Below are 13,278 nucleotides of genomic sequence, written 5' to 3' on the forward strand. Positions count from 1 at the left end.
TAAGTGAGTGCCAGCACCATGTAGTGCTCAGCTAAGGATGTGTAGCAATGCAATCGGAATCTTGATCCATAATGCTGCAGCTGATCTCTCAATGCCCCTGGCTTACTTCTGTTAAAAAAAGGCTAATCTAGCCTGTGGGACCTATGTATATGGCAGCAGTAGACAACTCGAATTGAAGTGCAGCTCCTGAAGTCAGAAAAAGCACTTGATAAAGACCATCAGTTTAATAAAAAGCAATACGCACAGTAAGAAATGGAAAAGTACAGTTCAAAAATAACTTGAAGTGTCTCAATTAAAATCCCTAGTATGTAACATTTAGCACAAAAAGACACCGATGATTCGTTTGCTACAGCAGGTCATTGAAAGGTCTGCTAGTCTTTACCAACAGTGGAATCGCTAAACCTTTCTCTCTCCTCCTGCTGAGATTCGAGACCTTGTTCAGGTTTTCAGTGAAAGGTCCTATTCTCCTGGGCCATTCTAATCGAAGCAGTGGAAGCAGTCATTTCCACGTCGATTCCAGGAGGAGAAAGGGAATGCTGAGGAGCGCCACCAGGTGGAGTGTGTTGATAGCACCGCTAGATGGCGAGCTATCCCAACTTTCTGGGACAGCGAGTGTAGCACAGCACGCCTCTGGACACAGGTCAGTATCAGACTGCACTGCTGTTATCCGAACACGCAGATGAGAGTTTGTAGGGGATTAGTGAATCAGTCTTGAGCTGTGGCTTCCCTTATCGAAGATGTCGCAATTTTCCATACTATTAGCACCTTTACTATGATTTTTTATACTTATAACATGTTTACCATGCCCAATTTCTATATGTATTCCATATCTCCATTAACATCTAATTGCACTAATACACAATTTGGAATTACAGTAGCACAGTTATGGTCAGTCTAGTGTTTTCCTCAGTGTCTGGTATTGATTTCTGCTCAGAGTAGAAGTTTTGGGTTTTGCATGTAACATGTCTTACATAGCTTCAAGCATAGTAGCCGCTCCCATTGTTGGATAGCTTTATTTATTTATTTGTATTCATGGTGTTGTTATGTTTTCAACATAGGAAGCATTTGCATTCAGTGCAGAGCCCTGCACTGAAGAACAAAAAATCCCCACAAGACCAGTTTCCTTGGCAACAGAGGCCCGCAACTAAATTTAGAAATCCTGAGCTGACTGACTTGAAAAATAACATTCTCCCTGCAGTTGTTTTACATAACATGAAAATAACAAGCTGCCAGCCGCCTTTAGATAGCCAGTATGCAGGCAGGGCTGCTTCTCCGTACAGGCAAATATATGTGAACATATATATATACACTATACTATAGTACTGTGTTTACTATTTATGTTTACTATGTGTTTACTATTTATGTACTATTTATATATACTATACTATGAGTACTGTGTGTTTATATATATATATATATATATATATATATATATATATATATATATATATATACACACACACACAACTCCATAGGTTACACAATTTCTCCAAAAGGTTATTAATTTCTTTAAAAGGTGTAAAATAGAAATAGTAAAATAACTCCTTGATGATGCAATACTGAAAGATATTTTTATTACAAGTTTAAATTAGAAACAACAGCTGTATGAGTGTTCATTCAATTAATGAATTTGAACTTTCTGTTTGTCATCTTGACAATGTAAATGTCAGAAAGGCTGAGGTGTCAGAGCTGGGGAACGTGTTCGCCTACAGATCACTTCCTAACTTTCCTGCACACCGATTCACACCGAGGAAGCACAATTGAGCTCAATGAAAATAACAGGAGACTTTGATGTGTGCTTCGGGTGTGCGTAAATATGAAAGCATTATCCGAGGATAAATAAAACTGCGAGGGCAGCCTTTCAAATCTATCTATATATTTTCGAGAAGACATTTTGATAATTCAGATATATATATATGGGTTATACAAAAAAGGGACACTGTCCCTTTAAGAGAAATACTGCAGTAATTTTCCATCACGCAACAACTGCCAACGTGGCAGGAATTATTGTGAAAGTGAGGCTCCAGGGGAGAGAGCTGAGCCCTGATCCTATTACCGTTGCCTAGCTACCGAGGTCGGTATGCAGGCAGTAGCATCATGCGGACTTGAAAAAAAGTCAAAACGAATCAGCAGGAGAAAGCCTCACAATATTGCAGTTACACTATTTCTTTGCAGTTTTCTGCAAGAAGCGCCTAATAAATAAAACAAAACCCGTCGAACTATGAGTACTGTGTTTACTATTTATGTTTAGTTTATATACGTTTAATGCCGAAATCTTGTGCTTTGGTTAGTATTTAATAATACAAGTTGAAAACAGTTAAGATGAGCAGCACAACGCTATCTCCATAGACCCTGCTTCACACCCATATAGTGGAATCATCGAAACCAGGCATAAGTACAACATTTTTTAAATCTACGTTTCACTTTGAGCCGCTAAACAAAAATGAAATATTTCTCCACAGTGGTTTATATACAATGTATAATACCTTTAAAAAATAATCTAAATAATTCCTGAGTCGTCTTGCATATCCCCTATGCCCCTTAGCCCCAGTTGAAAACTCCTGGTTACAGGGTCAGTGGAGAATCTTTTCAACTCTGCTGGAACAGGCTAACCCACATGTGTGGGCTTTGCTGCAGAGTGCCATCAGAACCAGGTTTTATTTTACGTGGAATACAATGGATTTACTTAACTGCATTATGTAACTTAGAAATGAAAAAGGGCAAAATGGGTGAATAGTACATTTTAAACATAAAAACACCATGATGCATATTATTAAAAATGTATAGTTATTTATTTCTTAAAGTTAAATATCGCTTTTTAAAGTTCCTTTTCTATTTTTCATCCTGTATCATTGTTTTGTGGACAGTGTGCCACACACAAGGCACTCACTCACTCACTCACTCTTCTTGTTGCTAGGCAGAGTTTGTTTTTCTGCAGCATTCAGTGACCAAGAAGAGGTTTAACATCTTGGATGTGATTGGTCAGTGGTGGGGTGGAGTCGGTCTCTGTAGTGCTTCTGCAATGAGGTTTAACGGCTGTATTGTGAGTGTCTGAACTGGATCTTCACACACAGGGTGGCCTCATAATTGCAGTCTGGCCACTTTGCTGTTGCAGATCAACTCCTACTTTAAGAATCTCACACTGGTTTGCCAAAAAAAAAAGTTAAAAAAAAAAAGTTTCCCAGTCATGTGACACATTCAGGTCCTCCGGAACTAGCTATTGCCATGGTTTAAGGTCAATGATGTGCCTTTTGTACCCCCATGCAAACGCTGTGTCAAAGGATAGGTGTGAGAGGCACATATTCATGCAGCAGAGTTAGCATGTAGGAGGACTGCAACAAAACAAACCATGAACAGTATCTGTAGAATAGAGTCCATGTACTGTTGCTAGTGACAACAAGAATGTGTAGCTGTATAATGGACCCACACTGTCCGGCTTGAGAGGCAATTGAGTGGCCATGTTCATTACAAACAGGCTCTTGTTAGTGGGGTGTGATTTGGTGTGTAGCGCACTTGAGATTAGGTTTATATATTTTAGGCAGAACGCACTTTGAACCGGGGCCACCGAAACAATATAATTTATAAAGTAGACTGCTCTTCAGCAAGGCTAGTCAGTATTTACACTTTGTCGACTCGTATATTGTAACATGAAATGACATGTATGCACGATTATTTGCTATCGCCTGTGAAGTCCCCATGACTCTTTTGTAGAGAATTATTTTTTTTTTTTAGGTTAAATATTTCTAACACGTAGAAAATACCGTGGTGTGTACATGTATGTGTATACGTCTACCCTCATTAATACATGTATTTGGTTAAAATATTGAAATAAATAATTGTTGTAAACGACGCTTTAGTACAGGTGAATTCTATTTTGAAGTTTTAAATAAAATGTGTTTTAATAAGTGTTTGAATCGGGGGAATCGAGCAGATACAGGGAGAGAACAAAACAATACAAAAGAAAAAAAAAATAGCGAATAGTTAAACCCACAAAACTAAAGCTGGTGTAACAAATTAATAAACAGGAATGCAACAGCCGACCTCTCTCTGCGGGACCCGGTGACTGCTCCGCGCAAAGGAAAGCTGCGCAAGATTTAAACAACTGAGCCACAAGCGTAATCCGAGGTAAGTAACCGCGCTTACAAAATATACTATTTTATTACTTATTTTCAACAAGTCTGCTTCATTCAGACGACTACATAACAGAACGAAGCTAATACTACGATAAATAAAAATAATAACGTTTTTATTTCTTTTTTGTAGACTGTCAAATCAAGGTGGGCATAGCGTAGATGAATTGCCACTCGGCATATATTAATTGTGAATGAAATTGGCTTCGTTGTTCTATCGCATTGTTCTTATTTATTTTTATTTTTTTTTACTTTTCGAGCATGTGTTCGTTTAAAAATATATAAAAAGGCAAGTTCGTTATTTTCTGCGCTGGTAAAATAAATAAATAAATAAATGCATAATATAAATACAAACAATAATGTTCAGTTGACGTTTTCGACGTTACAGCCAATCGCTGAAGGGATGGAGGGGGAGCTACCCAGCATCCCTGTGTTCTGGAGGAAGTTGTGTTGGGTTTGCAGTAAAGAGAAGGGCAGCCCGTGTTGGTGAGCCGAGCAGAAGCAGCAGAGGCAGGGGGAGGACGCTCCTCACAGGCAGGATCACGCACACCCATAGCACGAAATGGCAGGGACAGAAAATAACGAAAGAACAAGTAGATCCAGCGGGGAAGCAAACGGGGCAGAGCGCAGGGGAGAAAGAAGAAACGTTTCAGCCAAGTTAGGGTAAGACATTTAAAAAAAATACTGGCGATTTAAACTCGGAACAGGCGTGTGTTAGAGATGTGACAAAATGGTGGAAAAGAGAGAGGGTTCTTCAACCTTGTTTAAAATGGCTATGGTGAGGCTTCAGCCAAGAGAAGAAAGGCAGCATTTAAATGTTCTTTTCCAGACCGACGACATAGTATTTAGATGCCGAATTTTTGAAGAAAAAAAAGGTTTATTTTAGATGTTACATTAACTAGAAAGAGATAATATTATTTGGAAGGAAAAAGGTGCACATTTTGAAGCTACGCATTTTTAATGTGCTTTGTCCTTGAGAAGAACAAAATGTCCTTGTCGGAATTGAAACAAAAAATAGTAAAAATAAGGATAGCAAAGCAGGAGAGCTTGTTAAACAGTAACTTTGAGAGATCTTTTCAGTTATGGAAAAAAAAAAAAAAAATAGCATTTGCAACAAAATTTGTTGTTTTTTTTTTGTAAATAATTGTTACATTTTATTTAACTTTTTTATATTTTGTTGCAAAATAATAATCGAGGATATGCAGTGTGTTATGAAAACCTGGTTCAGACAGCATTGAGCTTAAAAAGCCTCCAGAATATATTTAAGAATAACTTTTGAATCTTCGAATTGTTTTAGATTTAAATGTATTTATTATTAAAATATGGCCAATACAAATAACTAATTCGAAGAGACTTGTATGAATGTATTTGGACTGTGATATTTGGGGAACTGTTATTCATTCAACACCTTGGTTCATTTTTTTGTTTTAAAGAAAGAAAAGATGTTCTTTTTGGGGGGGGGGGGGGGGGGGGATGTATGGGTGTTGGCTTTTAACTCTTTATGACCCAGATGAAGGGGAAAAAATACTTTAAACATAATTAGTATAATTCTGGTTGTTTGCTTAAGATTTTAAGGAAAAACATGGGAATATAGACAGAATAAACAGTTTATCACAAAGTAACAAATGAATGAAATAAACAAATACGATTTTAGTATGGGGAAATTAACCTTATGCACTTATGAAACTCTTCACATACACGTTTCCCCCTTTTCAGATAAGACTACTATTTCAATATATTTAGGGTGGTTGCTTTCTTAAACGTGAATTCAAGCAATATGCTTTGAGTTTGTTAATTACCTTGTGAATTTGGTCCCAGTCCTGTTTTATTTTTCCAACAGAAAAACAGTACTTTTTTGTTCCTCTTAAGAGATGACAATTCCTTCAATAGGTTCTAGATCCAGGTATCTGAAGTGAGCAGAAGCTACTTAATGTTTAGTAGATGATCAGGCTGTTTGGTTATCATATAGTCTGTTTTTTAATTAACTATGTACAAGATTAAATCCCTAGATATTTATTTCACACCCCATAGAACAAGCAAACATTTTAAAAAATAAATAAATAAATGGCAATGCTGCTCTCAGGCAGGAATTCCATTTTTAAACTGAATTAGGCACTTTTTAGTTTTTATTGCCAAATTGTCAATTTTGACCTGCATCTCTTGAATTCATGTTCTGGTTAAGATCACTTTGTCAGTTATGTGTACAATTATATGTTTTAAGTGGATTAATTTACCATCAGCAAGGGCAAGGTGGATAACCCAGACATGTTTTTTATTGTTTAATTTTGCTGGTGTTTGAAGGATGAAAACTATTTTAGAAAAGGGTTAATAGGTGCCCATGGCAGGGCAACCAGCGATTCTGTATAACCTTGAATTTCTTTAAACTCCACCAGAACAGTGGCATCAGTGCAGTATTATACTTTGTGCTGTAACCATTGGCAGTCATTTTACAGGGGTTGAATTAAAAAGTAAATAATCAATGCTGTTTTATTAGGGGGTGGGGCATAACACCCAATAGCCCCCTTTTAGTTTGTATTTTAGTCTTTTTAATTCATTTAAAAAATAATATATATCCATATTTATATTGGTTAAGTGAGCAGCAGGACATTGAGATTTAATTTCACGTTGATGTAAAGCAAACCGGTTAGGTTTAACTGTCATGTACTATTTCAGTTCAGCTGTTTTTTTTTTTTATTTTTATGAATAGTATTTGTTTTCTTGGTCAGATAGTTAAAGCACTGCAGTTGTAATATCATCTAAGGGGAAACTCAAATTCCAATCAACATACTGTTTCAGTTAATGGGCTAATTATTTTCGGGGGGGAGGTGCGTCTCAAATTCAGTTGACACTTTGAATCTGCGTATGCTTGTTTTAGTTAGTAAATTATTGGCACACTCATGGCCTAATTAACATAACTTGATGGCTTCTTTTTTAGGATGTATTCCAAGCAATGGGAGAAAGACAAGAGGTGAATGCCGCCTTCTAGCAGGTAAATAAATCTTTTTTGAAGGTAAACCACAGTGCCACTGATTAATATGATTCGAATAGGGAAATAATAATTTAAAATGTTCAGCTGTGGTTTTTTTTTTTTTCTGTCTGTTCAATCAGTCTGATATTCCATACAGTACATGTTTATGGCAGAAAAGTCACACTTCTTGGTATGCATCTCCATGGTTTTGAATAAAGGGGCAGGTTACTTGAGAGGAGCCACATTGTTTCTTTGTGTGACCAGTAGGATGAGATAATAACAATTACTTATTTAAGAACTATATGCTGTTTCTTTACTGTGTAATATCTTTTTTAAATGTGTAAATATCAATTACAATAAATATATTGGGTGTAATCCCTTACCCTAAATTGTTCCCGCATACATATTTGTTTTGTTTTTCTTAGATTTGTCGCATTTGCATGAAGAGCATTTGTCGTCTGGGAGACTAGCAGCAGCTGGGATGTCCGATGTAAGTTTTGTATGTTTTGGTGTTCATGTTGTTATGTAAGGGTGATATGTAATGCAATAGAGATTCACTGTCATTTTTATTAATAGGCAAGAAGAAATCTTCCTAATATAAAGAAGTCTTCAGGTTCAACTGATTTTAAAGTAAGCATTCAGACTTTTTGTATTTTTTTTTAACCAAAATGTTTAATTTGAAACGTATGTTGCAGTTCACAACGTTCAAGGAATAAAACAAAAAAAAAAAACTTGTATTGAGGATGCTGGCGGGCAAACTTAATTGCTTGTAGCAAATTTACCAAATACAGATTCTGTATAGCAACGACATGCAGAGTTATCATTTAACTTGAGTCTTTCAATAACAAAAATACTTACTTGTTAGCATTTAAACTGCAACAAATAGTTGCCCCTCCAAAGAGTGCTAAAGAAGCTTGATTTGAATATTAAAGTCTTTGGTTTTTGGTCTTTTCCTTGTGTTCCACTTCAATATGTTTGCAGGAAGTGAGAAGCAATGCATTCTGCTAGTTGTGTTTGTCTTATTTTTTAAACCTAATTACAAAAGTTAATTGGGTAGTTTAGCTGAGCAAAGGTTATTACACTATTTTATTTATTTAATGAGCCTCCCCCATCACTGTAAATTAAGTTTTGGTAAAATTATATATTATGGGTAAAGGTAAAACTTTGGCAAAGACCCATAGAAATAATGATACTTAAACTCCTGGCCCTGAATGCATAATTAAGAAGTATAATCGTCATAGCTGAACAAATATAAATAAACCACGTTAAAAAACAGGCCTATCAGTATGACTGCCACACTTGCAAATTCTTGTAAACTAACGGCAGTAAACTGAACTGTGCCGTTTACACCAAGACACTTTCTGATAGAGCCAAATTCCGCAGGGCACAATCTCCTGTGCATATTCAGAAACTTCAGTAATTTAAAATCTGCATTGCTCAAACAGTCCTCCCCATTTACCAAGTACCGCTGCACTGGCACCTGTGAAGCAGTGTTCCCTTCTGTGGGTGGTGGCTTGGAGGCTTAACCCCTCTCATGAGGGAGCCTCTATCAGGATGGACTGAGACCCCAAAGACAAGTCGCACCTCCCTAACCTCTTTCACTCGTCAGACATTGCCCCCCCCCACCCCAAGGTGTGTTGTAGAGATTTGAGAAAACAAATTCATTCAAAAATGGTATCACTTTTTCCCAGGATTTACTCTTGTCCAGTCAAACAAATAAGTACAAACTGTAGTTCAAATCCAAAAACAAATGTGCAGAGTTCACATGAGAAATCTGAACCTGTGCATTTTAATCAGATTTAAGATTTGATTATATGATATGTATACATTGAGTCAGTACCTTAAATGGGTTGTTTTCATTCACAATTGGATCAGATTCAAAGGCTGTTTTTGAAGGAGGTTATGCTGTCATGGGCTTTCAATGTCAGATTTTGCCAGACCATTGGCTTGAATTTTCCTGTGACTGTTTGCTCTAAAACAGACATCAGCAAGGCAGTATACCACCAGATGTCCATTTTGTGACACACAGGGCTGATGCAAATGTATCATAACAATGACCTAATCCACATAGCAGATATGATTTTAAATGTATCCCAGTTCAGCTTGGTAGTTTGTCTACTTCTGAAAGTTTGTGATGAAGTGAACGATGTTTACTTTCAAAAGAGCACTGTTTTGAAGTGATGACGTGTATGTCTACCAATATAAACTTTCAAAAGGAACCCACACAACCTTTCCACCACAAACCAGGAAAGAAACTCAATTAGAAGTCAAACACGACCACAGTTTCTGTACTGAGGCCTACAGCATAAACTGCCCATAAAACAAGACGCTGAACAAAACTTGAAGATTTTCAAGAGAACGTAACAAAGTTATTTTAGTAGATTCTAGTTTAACAAGTTAAATGTAAATATTCACAGAGTTCACCAAAAGCTCAAACTTCTGCAAAGTTCACCAAATGTATTAATGTTTGAAATAATTGTAATGGCTTCTCCCTGCAGAGTCGAGCACTGCGCTGCTGATTTGCAAGATATTTTCGGTCAAGAAGATATTCACGAACAAGACTACTTGGTAAGTCTTTTTGCTTTTGCATTTTAGTTCTAGTATTTCTGTATGCCTCTCTCATTGGAATCTCATTTTGGATGCTTCCTTTTGAATTAAATGAGCACATATTGACCCACACAACCATTCTCAAATACAGGGGTCTCCATTCTTTTCCTTTTGATATGTTGAAAGTATATATCTTGGGGAAACGTTTTCCTGAACCCAATTAACCTTTGCGTGAACATGTTATACATGCTCCTCATATTTCAGTGACTTGATAAATTTAACAACTAATTTCCACTGTTTAAACTGGCAGTGTGAACTGAGGTGTCCTAACACAAGTGGTGAATTATACCTCGCTAAATGATTTTATTGAACACATTTAAATAGGACCTTGCTGTCTCCCAAACAAAATTTGTGGGTAGGGAAATAACTGGCAGCTGATTGGAATCTCATAGTCCATTTCATTGTTTCATGAATGAACACAATTGTATTAGTGGTGGGCTTTTACATTTATTTAATATAGCCCTCTCAATATAGTCTGTACATATTGTATACTTCTCCTAGACAAATGCCAGCTGGAACAGTGTGTAATATATAGATAGTTTTGGCCAAAAGTTTTCCATCACCCTATATAATTAACATATTTTGCTTCATAAAGTTGAATAAAACCTGCTGAGCTATTACGTTAACATATTGAATTGCATACAGCTTCGTAGTTTAAGAAAATGACAAATTTTACATTTCAAAATCTAACATGAAGTACTGTACTGTTATACCATTTTGTAGTTTCTTTGATTACATAAGTAAAATATATAAATGGTTTGTTTTATAGTTATGTCTCAATCCAAAAAAATGTAGGTGATGCAAAACTTGTGGCCATAGCTGTGTGTATATGTATGTATGTGTGTGTGCGTCTCTCGCTCTCTCTCTCTCTATATATATATGTGTGTGGTGTGTGTGTGGAATATATATATATATATATAATATATAGATATATAACTATATAATAATAATATATATATAGATATATATATTATATATATATATATAATATATATATTTCAAGTTTGGTTTAATTCTACAGGTTTTTCCATGTTTTGTTTAGTTTTTTTTGGTGGCTCTTTTTAATGACTGATCTATGCCACTGGAAGAAATTATACTTGGAGCTAGGGGAGGAGAAGTGTTGTATCAAAGTGAGGTCTACTGTGTTCTCCTGTTCATTTAATTTATGGCCTGGCAAGTCGCTTAGAAAATGTTAGCTTAATTTTGCTTCTGATGGCAAGGGCTTTTGGTTATATCTGAGGCATTGGTTATATGCATTGTTTTGCTTTCATTTCAAGGAAGCAGAATATACATATGAAATAGTGATTACGTTGAAGGTATTATGCAACTTGGTTTATAGTCTTTGTTACTTTTATAGTAATGTGATACTGCAGCCCTTGCGCTGTTGCATTGTTGCTATCTTGAAAACTGCCTTCAAAGTTTTATGGATTGTAATGTTGGTCTCCTTTCTTGGCTACTTTGAGTTTCCTTGTTTTAAGTGTGATGGTTCTTATGGAAATTAACTTACCTGTTTCAAATGGATGGCAATTATTAGTTTTATGAAAAACTTGTAATGATGGAAGACTCTCTAGAATCTGATGCTAGGAAGTTTGTGGGATGTTGTTGTTTTGCACAGGAATACTGCTTTATAGTCTTAAGTGTGGTCTCAAGATCAAGCCAGCAATATGAATCCATTTTGCTGTAAATGATAGGCCTCACTTGTGTGTATTTAGTTTCTTACCCAGTTGTGTGCTTTTTAAAGGGTTTTTATTTTATCTAAATAAATACATCTCGTCTGTTTATGAATATAAAGCTTTAGGACTAGCAGACATGTAGTGACTTGTCAGTAACTTTGAGGAGCCTCCACTTTAAGGGACAGTTGAGGACAAATGCGTAGATTTACATTTTGGTTGCATCAAAGCTGGTAGGAGTTGAATCTTATGGATACATTGCCCATTATAAGAAGTGTGATCCTTTTATTTGAGATCTTGTTGCATGTTTTATGTTTTGAATCTAGAAGTTCCGAAAAGTTAATTCATGTTTTATTGTAGTGTGTTCGAGGGGTAGGGGAGTCCTGTGGTGATGCATGGATGCGTTAGGTGTTGCATGATGTCAGTTTGCAGTGTTGGAACTTCTGCTTTTTTCTTTTGTTTTGTCTTGTTTTTTGGGAGGGTTGGTGAACCACCACTTTAAAGGCAAGATTACTGTACTGTATATGGACTGTTGTCTTTACCAAAACCCCCAAATCTTTTTGGCCATGTACCAACATCCTTTTTTTGTGTTTTTTTTTTTTTTTGTTTCCTTCTTCAAATTTTCATAAAGACCCTGTACAACTGAGGAGATTCTCAAGTGGAGACTACTGGTATGTCACCAAGATGGCGCCTCCTTTATCTGTGATTTTGGGACAACTATCATATGGCAAGGCTGATTTCATTGACTCAAAATGGATTCTGTTGATAAACTGCATTTGTACATGCCATGTTTTTTATAAGATTAATTTCATATTTGGAAGCTATTTTAAATCTACAAAAAAATGCAATGGCTATTTGTCTGAATTGCAAAAGTGTGTAACTGAATATTTGAATCATTTTTCATGGGGAGATGTCTTGAACTCTGTATACTTGAAGCATACAAATATTTTGTTGGATTGCTCTGAAGGATACAAAATAAAATATAATTAATTTAAATTCATGCCTCATCTGTGTTAACTTCTTTGGGATATTTCCCAAACAATAGTGCATTATTGGTTCTAGCTTTTCCCCATGGTGGAGTAATTAACCTGATTTTGGATGTTAAAGGGGTACCCTTTAGTTGATGTTAATGTGACTTTCAGGTGTCTTGTTCATGCTTCTAAGGTAATGTTGTTTTCTTGAGAGAGCGATGCATAACTGCTCCAAACGGGGATCTAACAATGGTGGCTTTTTTAATGACCTGAACAAGTTTTGTGTGCAAAGTTTTTTTTTTTTTTTTTTTTTTTTTTTTTAAACTAATCAGCTATTTGCTTTGCAGATTCTTTATTTTGTTGCATATTTACATGTAAACATTACTGGTGTATTTAAGAAAACAAACTGTATTTGACTTGGTGTATCAAATGTTGGTTTGAATGCATGAAGCTGTTATATTTTAAAATTCATAAAGTGAATTGGTGGTTTTGGGATTGTAATGTTTTGCTTTAACTACTCTTGAGTGAGTGGTCATACTTTTAACATCTGTTGTGTATACCTAATACGATTATCAAAATATATTGAATGCCATGCAAGTTATCTAATACTCAGTAAAATATCATTTAAGTAGCCTTTATGGGCCTTTCCCATGAGTTGTTTATTGGGAAACCATTGACCAAGCCCAATAATTGTTTCATTTGCATGTATACTGTACTTGATCTCAATCCTGTAGACCTATTAAGACAAAAACCTGTTATAACCACTCGCTGCTTGGTTTTATTTGGGGGTTCCTCCACCTGAGTCCAACCTTCTCTTGGCATGGTCATCCCTTGCCCTCTACCAGTGCTGCCCTAATATGAGACAAAGGGTCATTTTTAAAGGCCTGTCTGTTTAATACGTGCCCTAATTTATTGAAGGACCAGTAGTGTAC

The 13,278-nt window shown here is 35.9% G+C and overlaps 1 long non-coding RNA gene across 1 annotated transcript; it reads left to right on the forward strand.

Moving 5' to 3' along the window:
• Positions 1-625: 625 nt before the first annotated feature.
• LOC121294897 lies at positions 626-12,371 on the forward strand. Its single transcript, XR_005946838.1, has 8 exons — positions 626-640; positions 4,026-4,125; positions 4,519-4,793; positions 7,066-7,119; positions 7,524-7,588; positions 7,675-7,728; positions 9,597-9,666; positions 12,007-12,371. It is a non-coding gene; the product is annotated as an uncharacterized LOC121294897 (long non-coding RNA).
• Positions 12,372-13,278: the final 907 nt, after the last annotated feature.

Source organism: Polyodon spathula, chromosome 19, assembly GCF_017654505.1.
Source record: "Polyodon spathula isolate WHYD16114869_AA chromosome 19, ASM1765450v1, whole genome shotgun sequence".
In the NCBI taxonomy this organism is placed as follows: Eukaryota; Metazoa; Chordata; class Actinopteri; order Acipenseriformes; family Polyodontidae; genus Polyodon; species Polyodon spathula.